The 15,131-nt window shown below is 35.7% G+C and overlaps 1 long non-coding RNA gene across 4 annotated transcripts in view; it reads right to left on the bottom strand.

The window, feature by feature from the left end:
* The window catches only part of LOC124103210 (uncharacterized), an 83,155-nt gene that overhangs the window by 12,848 nt on the left and 55,176 nt on the right, over window positions 1-15,131 (bottom strand). For 2 of the 4 annotated variants that reach the window (XR_009228245.1, XR_006855134.2), the window contains 2 exons: window positions 11,840-11,935; window positions 5,907-5,977 (listed from right to left, as the gene is read on the bottom strand). This is a non-coding gene — a long non-coding RNA (uncharacterized LOC124103210). Of the gene's footprint in view, window positions 1-5,906; window positions 5,978-11,839; window positions 11,936-12,328; window positions 12,386-15,131 lie in introns of all 4 variants that reach the window. The other 2 variants (XR_009228246.1, XR_009228247.1) reach the window with 2 other exon arrangements.

Genomic DNA, 15,131 nt, shown 5'->3' with positions numbered 1-15,131 from the left:
ATGTTATGTTTGATAAAACGGGCATATGCATAAAGTATACCTGTTGCATATTCAGATACAATGGTGTCTTGAGGAGAAATGTGTATGGAATGGTTAACTTGAGAACTGAAGTTGCATTTTTATCCTGGAATATAAGTTTACTTGAAAGACATGGTTGTTCAGATGTTGGTCTCTCTCAAAAACCCATGGGCAGACTCTTAAAAACAAGTGAAGTGGGCTGGGGATATAGCTCAGTTGGTGGAGCACTTGCCTTGGGATGCACAAGGCCCTGGGTTCAATATTCAGCACCACAATAAATAAATAAATAAATAAATAAATAAGATAAAATGAAGCAAGCTCCAGTCATCTCCAAGTAAACTGCTGACTCTTTATGGTCAATGAGGAAATATGATTTTTCACAAAAAAATTTAAATTTTGGAAAACTTGAACCTGCCACTGTGAACTTGATAACTTGTCCCTGCATAAAGGCTTTTGGATGAGATTAATGATGCCATTCATTAATGGGATTTTTTTTTAAGATTGTCTAACAAAATTGTATCCATATTTGGAAGATCTGTTTAACTCAATGAACCAATATTTTCAATGCATCATATTATAAAATTATGCATGAGAAAAATCTACTCCATGTGTGAAATATGCAGATGGATTTAGTATAAAAAGGTACAAAATGTTTGTCAAAACAATTTTAGGATATACAACACAAATAACATTTAAAAAAATCTATACCTGTAGAATTTTGGTGTAGATTCAGAGAATATCCACAACTGTATTAAAGTACCCCTCTCTTTTTAAACTATGTATCTGTGTGAGGCTGAATTTTCTTCATATATGCGAATCAAATACACCAAAATAGATTGAATGCAGAAATAGATGACCATTAATGCTCATTCCTACTTATGAGTCTTGATAACTCCAACCTTTCTAGTCTAACTAATAACCCCTAAGTCTCTCCAATTAAAAAAACATGTATTCAGAGAAACACATTAAAGGACACTTAAAGGAGATAGTCAGCTGAATCAGTAACCATGGGGTGAGGGGTAGGAATTATACAAATAACCTGGTTTCTTCGAAAACTAAAAAAGGACAAGACTGCAAAGATTTAATAGGTGGTGTCAATTAAATAGGACATGTAAAACTTTGTATTTAGACTGAAATAACTCCAGAAAGACAATTCTGAGATTATCGAGAGATTCAAAAACTGATTAGACATTAGATAAGACATATAAATTTTTAATTGTCCAACATACACAAATACTTATGATGCTTTAAAAGTCCTTATATTTTAATAATACATATAATTTTTCCCTGTTTTTGAGAGGGTACTGGGGGTTGAACTCAGGGGTACTCGACCACTGAGTCACATCCCCAGCCTTATTTTGTAATTTCTTTTAGAGATAGACTCATTGAATTGCTTAGTGCCTCACTTTTGCTGAGGCTGGCTTTGAACTTGGGATCCTCCTGCCTCAGCCCCCTAAGATGCTGGCATTACAGGCATGTGCCACTGTGCCTGCCCATACCAATGTTTTATAGGTAAAATTACAATGTCTGGATATTTTTTTTTAAGAGTCCAACAGGCAACAGGTGCCTGCATGAAGGTAGAGCAAAGGGATGAAGATTGAACTTGACTTGTCATGTGCTGACCACCTAGTAGTTACAGCTGGGTGATGGGTACCCAAGGAGGGCTCTTTTTCTAGTTTTGAATGTGTTTAAAATGTTTTGAATAATGAAAGATATTAAAACCAAAAAGAAAAAAAAAGGACTCCTAGAATCAGAAAAGAAACGCCATTCATATATTTGGCATTTGTGAGCATTCTGTAATACTTATGATTGGCACAAAATATAAAATTGTCATGCTTTCATTGCATGAGACTTCAAGATCTTTGCATCCTGCTCTCAGCCAGTTTATATTCAATGCTTTTGAGTTCAGGAGGTCAAACAGTGTAAAAAAATTACAGGTTCCATCGGGTCTTGTGACAGGATGAATAAGACTTATCAGCTGTAATAGTGATTAGGATGGGTACAATGACAGGCACATATAAAATGAACAGGTCTAATAGCTTGGTTCTGAGAGGAAATTGAATGTATTCTTTGCTCAAGTCTGTGGAACCAGGGACACGGAACAATATCTGAGGCAGAGACTTTATGGTCCACACCATCCTCCTTGCCCCCGTGAGCCTGGGCAAACATTCATTTTCCTTTTTACATTCAGAAGTTTATTATACAAATGGTCTGTCTCCCAGTAGCCGACAAGAACCAGACAAGCTTAAATCCTAAGAAATGGCTCAAGTCAGAACACCCATTTTTTATGATGAAAAAATAATTTATGCTATACAGTATGTAATCTGCAACTATAAAGAATGGTTCTGAATCCATGTATATACAACAAATTAAATTAACTTTCACACAAATTAAAACTCTTGACATTTATTTCATATGATAATATATCTAAATTACACTCATAGAGAAATATGTTCAAAACTATCTAAATTATTTTACTTTGGCTTTGTGGCCTTAAAATATGGCTGCCAACCATTCTTCTGGTCCCTGGGAAGTCACTCTTTCAAGCAAGAGCATTTCCTGTCTGAGTGAGTTTGAGCTGTACTGTGATTTGCATCTAAGAATAGAATGCTATGCAGGAGAAATTCTAGAGCTTTTGAGCCCTTTTCCTTGTAAAAGAAGGAACAGTATTTTACTTTTTCCCCAGTTTTTATTTCTAAGGAAGTTCAGTCTAAGCTAGCAAAGAGAAACCTGGGGAATAGTGGCCCTCTTGTGTGTCCATAGCTGAACTTCCAGACAAATGCAGCAGAACGAAAACCCACAATCTAAGCATTGTGGAGCAAAAGACCCACCCAGGTGAACCCAGTCCACCTTCAGGATCATGGAGGGGGAAAAAAAAAATCAAATTTTTGTTTTAGGTCACTACTTTGGAATTCTTTTTTCCCCCTCAGCAACTGATAGACACTTTTTTTTCCAAGGTAACTTGACCACTGAACTAGTATGTTTGAGTGTGGGCCTTTTTTGGGTAATGTTTTATTTTGGTCAAAGGTTAAACTCAGAAAATTTGCAAGAATAGGAGAAGGAACTGTATTTACTCTTTTTTGTTGTTGTTGTTCTCTCTCTCTCTCTCTCTCTCTCTCTCTCTCTCTCTCTTCCCCCCTTCTCTTTCATTTTTTTCTAACTTATTTTTAGAATAAGTTAGAAAGATCATGCCCCTTTGCCCCTGAACATTTCAGTGAATATTTCCTATTACATAAACACAGCATGGATATCAATTTTATTTTATTTCAATGTAAATTTTATTTCAATGTAAAAAAAAACAACAACCTATTATCTGATTCATAACCCACATTTCAAATTCTGTCCACTTCTGAGAAATGTACTTTATAGCTATCACCTCTCCTCTTTGTGTCGAGGATCCAAAGATCATGACAACAATTATAATTTTTTAAAATTCTCTTTTTATACAGAAAATTTCCATAGACTTTCTTTGTGTTTCTTAACCTTGACATTTTTGAAGAGTATAGGCCAATTATTTTGTAGAATATCTCCTCATTTGTGTTTGTCTGATGTTTCCTTATGATTAAATCGGCTTGTACATTTGGGGCAGAAATGTAACTATTGTGACATTGTGACCTTCACTGTGTATCATATAAAAGGCACATGATGTTGGTTTGTTCCAACTGGATGTTATCTTTGACCCTCAGTTAAAGTTTATCTGTTATGTTTCTCAATGGGCAAGTTACTGCTTTTCCTTTGATAAGTAATTTGTTGGAAAACACTTAGTTACTATAAAACATCTTTTTCTTTATCAAATTTCCACCTAGTAGTTCTAACATCCAATGCTGAAAGGAATGTATTGTGTATCCATATAGTAATGATTAGGGATTAAGACATTTGTTGAAGCAGGATGTTAATTGAATCCTACGAATAAATAAATCAGAAATACATGGCTTCAATTGTCTGTAAAAATGTTTACTTAGAAAATAGTAGAAAATGTACTTCACAAAATTAGTTTTATTGAACAAAATGTACTTGAATAAAAAAAGCAATTTAAAACATTCAAAAATTAAAAGAGAAGTCAGCGTCACCCAACCGTCCTAAAAAGACATTTAACTCTCAGCATATTTTCTAATCCATTTAACAATAAAAAAAAAAAAAAAAATCTGACCACGGAAAGAGTGAAGGAATGTTAGTGTGTGAAACATGTGGAGGCAGAATTTACAGAATTGTAGTCTGAACTGAATCTAAAACGAAATTAAAAAGCAGTGATATTGTGACTCCAGACAAGAACACATGTTCAATTGGCAGTAATGGGATGCCTATCACCTACGAAGCACTTTGATACAAAAGCATATTTATATGCAGCATTCTATTTTACTATCACAATCTTATAAGGCATTTGTTATTAAACTTTTTTTCCTTTACATAGAAAAACTCCTAGGAGGCTTGTTTACCTAACAATTCATTATTTCTATGTCCCAGGTACCGTACTAACGTACTGGGAACAGAGTTGGGGACATAAATATGGCCCCTCTTACAATCTTAAGCAAGGCAGATATGTAAGCAACCAATTATAACCCAGTGTTGAATAAGCTGCAGGAATGCAGTCTGTGCAGTAGGCTAAGAGAAGCGCATGCACCAGACCCAAAGTCTCCGGGGAGACTTCATTGATAGAACATCCGATCAGAATGAGAAATGAAAGGTGAGTAGGAGCTGAGTATAGAGGAGTGGGTGGCATTAGAGGAAAAGAATCTCAAATATTCCAGAGGAAACATTTTCAAAAGTCCTAAGGCTAATCAGTCATTTTCTTTAAAACCAGAACATGTAAGACCAGGACAATGGGGGAGGGGGCAGCAATGGGGGTCACAAAGGTAAACGGGGTAAGTAAAGCAAGAATGCCTTGCAGTCTGTACCGAGAGCCCACAGCTTGATTAACGTGGCTCAGAGGTTGCACTTATCACCTCAAGAAGGTTTTGATGTCCCCAGTTTACATTGATTTTAGTTTGTTCATTTCAAGATCAAATGATGGCAAGTTTCAGCTGCATCCAGGATGGTATGAATCATTAAAATGCTGAAATTACTCTTATCAGTTTAGTCAGGTCCTGGCCAGAAGTTCACTAACCCAGCTGAAACCTCAAATACGATGGTAATTTGGTTTGAGAATGAATAATAGATTATGTTAATACAGATGGGGACTGGATAATGAGAAACAAGCTTTTTAGGGGTTTATTTGTGAATCGAAGTGAAGCAAGGAAATTATTTTAAAAGAGAAACTGATCCTAAAATTGTTCTTTGGAGTCTTCTTAATATCCCATAAATTATAAATTCAGATAAATACTATAAAGACTTTGTATTCTAAAGAGTAAAATTATTTCATAATTCTGATAAGTGAAAACTACAACTCTCTCACTTAAGAAAATGGTTCTCATTTCCTTCTGCAGAACACAGATACTATTAGCCATCCCTTAATGAGCAGTCACTATATGCAATTTCTAAATTTAAAAATTTCCACCACCATATATTACTAACTCAAAAATGTAAAATGTAAGTATCACTTACAGAGATAGAGAAATGAGGCCCAGGAAGATAATAAATTGCCCCAGAAAACACAGCAGGCAGACTGCACCGATTTGGTCCTCATTTGGTGGTAAAACATGTGAAGGTTTTTACAATCCCAGTAAATGTGTACACTTATACCTTTTCCTGTGGAAATGCTTATAATTATTAAAGACTACCCCGCATCCCCTTTATATCTGATACATGGCGCAGGTATTGCTTTATGTTCCTAAAAACCACTCTGTACTCTGTACCATATCTGGCCTAAAGGGTTTTGGAAATGGCATTTTTCACCTTGTACAATTCATCTATCAGGGCTGGGGATGTGACTCAAGCGGTAGCGCGCTCACCTGGCATGCGTGCGGCCCGGGTTCGATCCTCAGCACCACATACAAACAAAGATGTTGTGTCCGCCAAAAAGCTAAAAACTAAATATTAAAAAAAAACAAAAAACAATTCATCTATCAAATAGTAATTAATATGAAAACCTTAATAATTAACTTAGTATAACCCTTAAAAGCAAATGTAAAATCTTGCATAAACATAAAGAAATTAGAAAATATCAAATATGACTTAGCGCACGTTTTAGAGCTAATTATGTCGCTCCTATCAAATTCCACCTCCCATCCAGGTGGCCACCCTCTGGGGTCATCTATGTCTGTGGCTTATCATCTAGAGTTTAGTGTACTTGGAATGTAAAATACTGAACTAAGCAAGAACACACGACAAGGCATCCTGTTTGAATCTTTTGCCTGCAATTTAATGAATTATGTGACCCTGAGCAAATTACCAAGCAACTCTGTAATGCTGTGATAATAGTTTATGCCTCTGGGTTATTGTGAGGATTGAATAATAAGATAATGTGGGTCTTTACACCTGGCCCCTTGGTAGGCATAAAGTAAGTGCAGCTATTACTAAGCCATATAATTATCCATAAGGATACTCTTTTCTATCAAAGCAATAATACAGATCTGATAAATGCCTCCTAAAAGCTAAATATGCTAAAATATATACAAGATGTATAAATGACATGAAAAGTATCTTTAATGCTTCACGAGATAACAGCCCGTGCATTGGTGGGACTTACCTACTGGAAGGGTGGGTGTTCGACAAGGACTTTTATTATGCAGCTTTGAAATGACTCTAAACACATTATTTGCTACATGACATATGTTTTGCTGTGATAAGAACATGGAGTGTAATCCCCCTTTCCTTCAGAATGTTACAACACACCTTATCAGACCCCATATGTGAATTATTGGCCTCAAATACAGGTCTCCAAAGCATTTATGATTTCGACAGACCCATTGAGAGCCCAGGCTATGGCAGGGCTACTCTGTGGCAGGATTCCAGCAATCCTGCACATTCTCCCTGGCCAACACCAGCACCGCTTGCTGGCTGCTAGGAACCTTGTGTGTTACCACAGTTGTGTGCTGGGTTGGTCAAACTGTCTCTTCCAAGAACCTCCCAGAGAAAGATATACCTCAAACTTTAATTATGCTTTATCTCCACCGAGGCCTGTTTCTGTCCTAATTGAACAGCTAGACTTTAATAATTGCACACTGTATAAAATTGAAACTCACCATGTGGTTAATGCACCTCCTCTGTGGAGTGTATTCCCTGTGAGTTTTATTCTCATTATTCTCCACTGCTTTAAGCATTGTCAAAAAAAAAAAAAAAACTTTGGTAATAAATTGTCTGATTTGTGAAATCAAACTTTGATCATCTCCTTACATTAACTACACAAAACACTTTTTAAAAAGTAAATTAAAATGAATGTTAAAAGGTGATAAGGGCTATGGAGAGGAAAGAAGTAGAACTGGCTTGAAATAGGTGTTAAGGGAGTGGGCACACACCAGTTCCAAAGAAAAAAGGGTGGGAAATACAGGCCTCATTAAGAAAATGACATTTGATTTGAGACTTAAAGCAAGAGCCTAGAGGATAGCTGTAGAGTATTCCAGGCAAGAAAAATCCAAAACAGAGGCCCTTAGGCAAGAACTGCTTGGAGCCTGAGATGGGGGAAGGCCAATAGATTCAGAGAGGGGAAAATGGTGCAGATTCACAGAGGACCACGTGAGATATTTTAAGAACTTCTAACAATTTCTCTGGCTGCTATGTAGCTGTGTTTCCATTTGAAATACTTTTGGTCCTATGTATCCATGAGTTCCATTCACACAGATCAGCCAACCCGTGAATCCAAAATATTAGAAAAAAAAAATTGTATCTGTGCTGAGTGTGAAGAGAAGTTTTTTTCTTCTCGTTCCCTAAATAATATGGTAAACTACTATTTACGTATTGTTTGCATTGAATTAGATATTACTAAAATCCAGAGATGATTCAAAGTGTGCAAGAGATGTACATAGGTTATTATGCAGGTATAATGGACATGTGCATCCTTGGTTTATCCTGAACCAATTCTTTCTGGATACTAAGGGCCAACTCTATTAGGTCCAAGAATCAGCAAACTTTTTATAAAGGATCAGATAGTGTATATCTTTAACTTTATGGTCTGCATGATCTCTATTGAAGTTACTTCACTCAGTCACTGTACTATGAAAGCCATAGGCTATGTGTAAATGAATGAATTCTTCTGAGTTTCAATCAATAAAACTTTATAAGAATAGGCAATGAGTCACATTTTACTCCTGGTCAGTTTGCTAATACTTGTTTTGATTTAACTTATAAACACATTTTTTTTCCTCCTCTGTTTTCTTCTGGAAGTGTTTATGATTTTATTTTTACATTTGGGTCAATGACTCACTTTGGAATTTTTTTTATTGTTAGCTAAGAATTAAGAGTATATGTGTTTAAATCTATTGGTAACCTAAGTATTTAGCACTATTTGTTAAAATAATAATTATCCTTTCTTTTTAACCTTAGAACTTCTATCAAAAATCAATGGATTGGGGGCTGGAGTTGTAGCTCATTGGGAGAGCACTTGCCTAGCATGTGTGAGGCACTGGGTTCAATTGTCAGCATTGCATATAAATAAAATAAAATAAAGTCTATTAAAAACTAAAAAAATTTAAGAAAAATCAATGGAGGGCTGGGGATGTGGCTCAAGTGGTAACGTGCTCACCTGGCATGTGTGGGGCTCTGGGTTCGATCCTCAGCACCACATACAAATTTTATTTTATTTTATTTTTTTATTTATTTTTCTTTTTTTTATTGGTTGTTCAAAACATTACAAAGCTCTTGACATATCATATTTCATACATTTGATTCAAGTGGGTTTTGACACATAAAAATTTAAAAAAAAAGTAAAGATGTTATATCCACCGAAAACTAAAAAATAAATAAATAAATATTAAAAAATTCTCTCTCTCTCTCTCTCTCTCTCTCTCTCTCTCTCTCTCTCTCTCTCTCTTAAAAAGAAAGAAAAGGAAAAATCAATGGAATGTGTGAATGTCTCTGTGTGTGTGTGTGTGTGTGTGTGTATTTTAGACTTTCTGTCTGTTCCACTGATTGATCTATCTACTCTTACACAAATAACACACTGTTTTGATTACTATAGCTTGATAGAAAGTCTTGATATAAATTAATTTAAGTCCTTTAACTCCATTATGGCTGTTCTATATCCTTTGTATTTTCATCTGTATTTTAGGACCAACTTGTTAATTTTGACAAAGAATTCTTTGCATTGCCTCTATGGATCAATTTGGGGGAAATTTTACTCTTAAACAAATATTTCTTATTAGGATAACAAAAGTACAAACCTTAAAAGTAAAAGAAATTGACAAATTGCATTTCACCGAAATTTAAAAGATACAAAATGTAAAACAAGCCCTGATCTAGGAGAGTACATGTAAAACATATACGTAATAAAGGACTTCTGTCCAGAATTCATAAAGCATTTTTTACAATTCAGTAATAAAACAAGAACAACCTAATTAAACACTGGGCAAAGGATTTGAATATTCTATTGAATATACAGTTTATGAACTGGACATGATGGTGCATGCCTGTAATCCCAGGGACTTGGGAGGCTGAGGCAGAAGGATCGCAAGTTCAAGACCAGTCTCAGCAAGTGAGTGAGGCCTTCAGCAACTTAAGGAGACCCCTTTTCAGAATAAAATAAAAGGCTGGGGATATGGCTCAGTGGTGAAGCATCCCTGAGTTCAATCTCTGGTACCAAAAAACAACAACAGCACAATTCACTAGCAAATACTTTATGACAAATAAGTACAAATAAGTAGTTGTTGGGAAAATGCAAATTAAAATCCCAGTAAGCTACCATTACACAGCCAATATCATAGTCCTTTTTCAAAGCTGACAATATCCACTTTTGACAGGGGTAGGATGAAAATATAGCTCTCTCAAATTGCTAAAGGGACTACAACTTGAAAACTGGGTAGTTTCTTAAAATATTGACCATGCCCTCCTGTAAGACCCAGCAAACCTACGTGGGGTACTTGATCGACTGAAATGAAATCATGTTCACACAAAGACTTGCACTGGGATGTTCATAGCAGCTTTATTAAAATTCCAGCCCCAAAACTCGACACGATTCGAAAGACTTTCAACTGGTGAATGAATAAACCCATGGCAGCATGTACGCACAATGGATTACTGCTGTGTACACACAAGGGACAGGTTACTAGCTCATCTCACAGTCTTGGTGCATCCCAGGGCATATAATAAGTGAAAGAAGCCATGCACAAAAGGGCCCATTGCTACACAGTTCCATTTAACTAATATAGATGCTAGAAAAGGCAAATCTATAGTGAAAGGAAAGCGGATCAGGGTTTGGAAGATGCTGGTGGTAGTGACATAGTGGCGGGGAGGTCATGTGAGGAGGAATCTGAGGACAGTTTGAGAGGTGATGGGATTCTTATTTTAATTTACTGTTTACATTTGTTGAAACTCACCAGATCAATATTAATATTGATGGAGACTTAGACCAGAGTGGTTGTGGAAGGAGGAGGAGGATGCCTTTCTTAACCTGGGTTAGAGAATGATCCTCTCACTGGGAAAATCCATATGGCCTTCGGATAGTCCAGGAGTCAAGAGGCCAGACTTAGAGGCAGACTGTGCTCTGGTTTGTAGAGAGTCCTGCAAATCACTTGATCAATGTCAACTCTTCTTTCTTAAAATCAGGTTCAAGAAACACTGACTCAAAGGAGCACTCCAAAGAATTCTTCCCCCAAGCCCTAGAAGAGCACTTGGTCTGCCTAAAGCTCTTTATCTCAGAGGAACAGAATTCTGTGTTTGACCAGTTACTGAGCCTTCCCATCTTGAACATGAACCCGAAAGTTCTGATTGTTCTTGCACTTAGATCCATCCTACCTTCAACCACTGTCCAGCCTGGCTAACTGGCTCAGCCATGCATAAACTGGTACCAGATAAATCGTGTTCTTTCTCTATTATTAACTGTGATCAACTCTAAATATCATAAGCAGACCAGGATATTTCTTAAAAAAAACAGACTCGTTTTGGAACAGTTTTAGACTTACAGAAAAATTGAGAAAGAATACAGAGTTCTTATTTACCTCACATCCAATTTCCCTTATTATAAACATCTTACATTTGTATTAGTACATTTGTTACAAGGAATGAACCAATACAGATAAAATTATTCAGATTTCCTTAGTTTTTACCCTATGTGCTTTTTTTTTTCCATTGTAGAAATCCATCCAGGATACCACATTACATGTGGTCCTCCTGTTGTCTGAGGTTATGCTTGGTGTGAGAAATTTCTCAGACTTCCCTTGCTTATTATTATTGTTATTATATTGGTGATGGATTGAACCCTTATCACTGAGTCACATCTCCAGCCCTTTTTATTTTTTTATTTCGAACCAGGTTTCACTAAGTTGCTGAGGCTGGCTTTGAACTTGCGATCCTCCTGCCTCAGCCTCCTGAGTTGCTGGGATTAGAATTGTGTGCCAGCTTGCTCAGATTTCCCTTATATTTGATGGCTTTATTTTTCAGAGTATCGGTTGTGTGTTTTGTAAAGCACTTCCCTAGTGGAATTTGTCTGCAACTTTTTTCATGATTAGACTAGAAAATTGTGTTTTGGGGTGAAAACCATTTCGTATGATGAGTGCATACTGACCCCCCACATTTGATGTTGGCCTCCATCTCTGGCCTCATTGACTGAAGCACTATTTGTCAGATTTTGTCACTAAAGGTTCTTTTCCCTTACCATCTTCTTTGAAAAGAAGTTAGTTTGTGCAATGCGTACTTAAGGATTGGAGAGTTCTGCTCCCTCTCTACCCATAGTAATTGAAAAATTGAACACCTTTAGGCATTCGAAATCAGCCAAAAAATTCTGTTTTCTTACCTAATTTTATTGTAGTGGTTCCTCTTGAAGTTGGATGATGCTATAAATTCCCGATCCCAGCCCACTGCTTCTGATTTAATAGGTTGAAGGTGAAGCCTGGGGAATTTAACAAATGTGCCTAAGTGATTTAGATACAAATAGTCTATCATCTACTTTTAAAAGCTCTACTTTAATCACCTGCTAATGATGATTACTCTGAATTGAAACCTCTTTACTGACTCTGGAGCTATTTTTCCCTTGATTATAGGTTTTTGTCATTAGCTTCCTGTCAGAGTCGGGGTGGGTCGGGGGAGACTTCTCTCTGCCCTCATCTGCCTGCTTAACATTCAAACTAGTTGAACCCATTTGGCAACCACACAATTTATTCATTGCCGGTGAGGAAATTCAAATGGAGCACCCAGCTTTGTTTTCCCTTGCTCCACTTGACCAAAATAAGTCCCAAATATGTACAGAAAATTTTGAAAACTATTAAGGAGACACTCTACTCACAGCTCCTAGAAGTAGCCAAATCAAGGCTATTGTCAAAAAATGCTTCTAAAAATGGACCTGAAAAAGAAAAGAACAGAAGATGCATACAAGAAAAATAGTAGTTTCTTCAAAGTAGAATAAGGGAATGTTTGGGAAACTCACAGAATTGGGTTCTCTCTCTCTCTCTCTCTCTCTCTCTCTCTCTCTGATTTTTTTTTTTTTTTGATACCAGGGATTGAATTCAGGAGCACTCAACCACTGAGCCACATCCCCAGCCCTGTTTTGTATTTTATTTAGAGACAGTGTCTCACTAAGTTGCTTTGTGCTTCGCTTTTGCTGAGGCTGGCTTTGAACTCCAGATCCTCCTGCCTCAACCTCCCAAGCCACTGGGATTACAGGAATGCACAACCATGCTCAGCCAGAATTGGATTCTTAACTGGCCTGTCTTTCTGACTAGCTCTCTGACCTTGGGAAACAGACATAACTTCTGCAATTTAATTGCTCATCTGCAAAATATGAACTATAACACCTGCCTTATTTTAATTTGTTTGGGTTTAGGATATGTGAGGATTTCAGAATTAAAGTCTCACACAGATATGAAGGTTTCTTTCTAAAACAGACTTAACATCTTTCCAAACATAAGTATGGAATCAAAGAACTTAACCCTTTAGTTTTTAATATCACCATGATTGTATGCACACCTAAGTTCAGAGAACAGGTTGAAGAAAAAATATGCCTCTGATCTTCCAGTCGATAGAGAAATAGATTAGGAGGTACCATATACAAAACTGCATAGGGTAGTATTCCTATTATATATTATAGTTTAGGTGCTTTACAGACATTTTTTTAACAATATGACATTTCTGGAAATTTAACATTGGCTTTTTCAAAATGGAGACAATTACTGCTGCATTTGAGAAGTGGAAAGCTGTCAAGTCTTTGGTCCCAAACTCTATAGTTTTAAATCCTGGTGCTGTTATTTATGACTGGTGACTATGAGCAAATTTCTCAACCATTCAGTTTTCTCTGAACAGTGGAAATAAGAACAGTATTTACATCATAGTTTGTTTGTGAAGTATCACCGTCAGCATGTGGAACAGTGCCATGTAGATGTTTCTTTTCTTTTTTTCTTCTTCTTTCATTTAATTACTATCAATTTTAGAGAATGAAGAACAAATGATCAAGTAACTGGACTTCATCAAGGGAGAGGGCAGGATGTGAAACTTTTAGAGGTTGTTTATCCCTCATTAGAGATGCTTGGGATTAGAACTGTTTCTGATTTCAGACTTTTTGAATTTTGGAATATCTGCATACACTTACCGAGATACCTGGGAGATGGGACCCAGCTGTTAACAACAAAAAATTTATTTGTTTCATACCTTGTTTTGCACTTCTTACACATAGCCTGAAGATAATTTTATATATAATATTTTTAGTGCATTAGCATTTTAACTGCAACCTGTCACATGAGGTCAGGTGTGGAATTTTCCACTTGTTATGTTGGCAATCAAAAATTTTAAATTTGAGCATTTAAATTTTGCATTTTCATTTTGCAGAATAAAAATATTTTATTGATTGAAATAGAAAAATTCCTAGTTAGTTAGAAATGAACTGGCTGTTTCTGCTTAAGATTTTTTTTCCTGTTTGCCGAGTTGGGTTTCAGTTTGCTTGCATAGGTACCCAATTTGTGAGAGCAAGCTCAGTCTAATGGCCTCCCAATTAATTTTTAACAACACCTGTATAGAACTACAACCAACACCTTCTGACATGATTTCAAATATGCAAATTCAGTGAGAGGCAGAATTAGTTTACTAATAATGATGAAGAACAAAAGACACATTTTATGTGATAGTTTCTTTTGTATATGACTACAAAATCATAATACAAATGAGGTAACAAGCCCCCCATTTTTAATAATGAAATACATTTCACAATATAAAATCTATGTCCAAACCTAAGACTGAATAAAAATTCAGGTATTTGAATCTATTCTGCTGGATGTATCATCTTTATATATGTGTATATGAATCTCAGTTCAGTTTTCTATTAAATAAAGTGATTATTATGAGGTCAATGTATTTTTGAATGCAGGGATTCTGTTGAACTTTTGATTTGATATCCATTAATGGTAAATTAATATTCTGGGTATCAAAGATATTTTCCTCTTTTGTATCTCATTTATGCACCATACTAGCTGTGTTCTAAAATTCAAATCCATTTAATATTAGGCACTTTCTGCTAATTTCTAGAGCTGCATTTATTTCATTTATTTATGTATAATAGTTTGATTTTTGATATATTTACTTTAAGAGGCTTAATATTTCAATGACTTAATTTTAAATAGCTTGTGATATAAAGAAACTCTTTGGTTAATTTTATGCTGAAGTAGGCAATATTTTTGAACAGTAAAATTATGTTTGTTATATAAATTGTCTTCTCCAAATAATCTAACTTTTCTTTTTTTTTACTATGCTTTTTTTTCCCCTGAACTTTTATAAATTAGGGGAAATGGGAGGGCCATTTAGAATTTTGTTATGCATTTGTATGTTCAAGTGTACTTTAGGTCAAATTCATTTGTGCACATCAACATTGAATGAAGGTGAAAAAATTTTATTTTATCACAAAGCAAAACTAAAATATCTTTCACATTGCTTCATATTTACCAGGAAAGTTACAGAGTTCACTGCAAGTATGAGTATTACCCAAGGTTTTATTTTGCTTAACAAAGCTTTTCTCTAAAATAGAGCCAAGGGCAAATCCAAGTACTGTTTCAAGATGTAAGGAAAGATAAATACATGGTTATACAATAGGAACTTTTTTGTTC

Source organism: Marmota monax, unplaced genomic scaffold (genome assembly GCF_021218885.2).
Source record: "Marmota monax isolate L192 unplaced genomic scaffold, Marmota_monax_Labrador192_F-V1.1 WCK01_AAM20220418_F8-fsc00427, whole genome shotgun sequence".
Classification (NCBI taxonomy): Eukaryota; Metazoa; Chordata; class Mammalia; order Rodentia; family Sciuridae; genus Marmota; species Marmota monax.
This window is presented reverse-complemented; position numbering and strand designations above follow the sequence as displayed.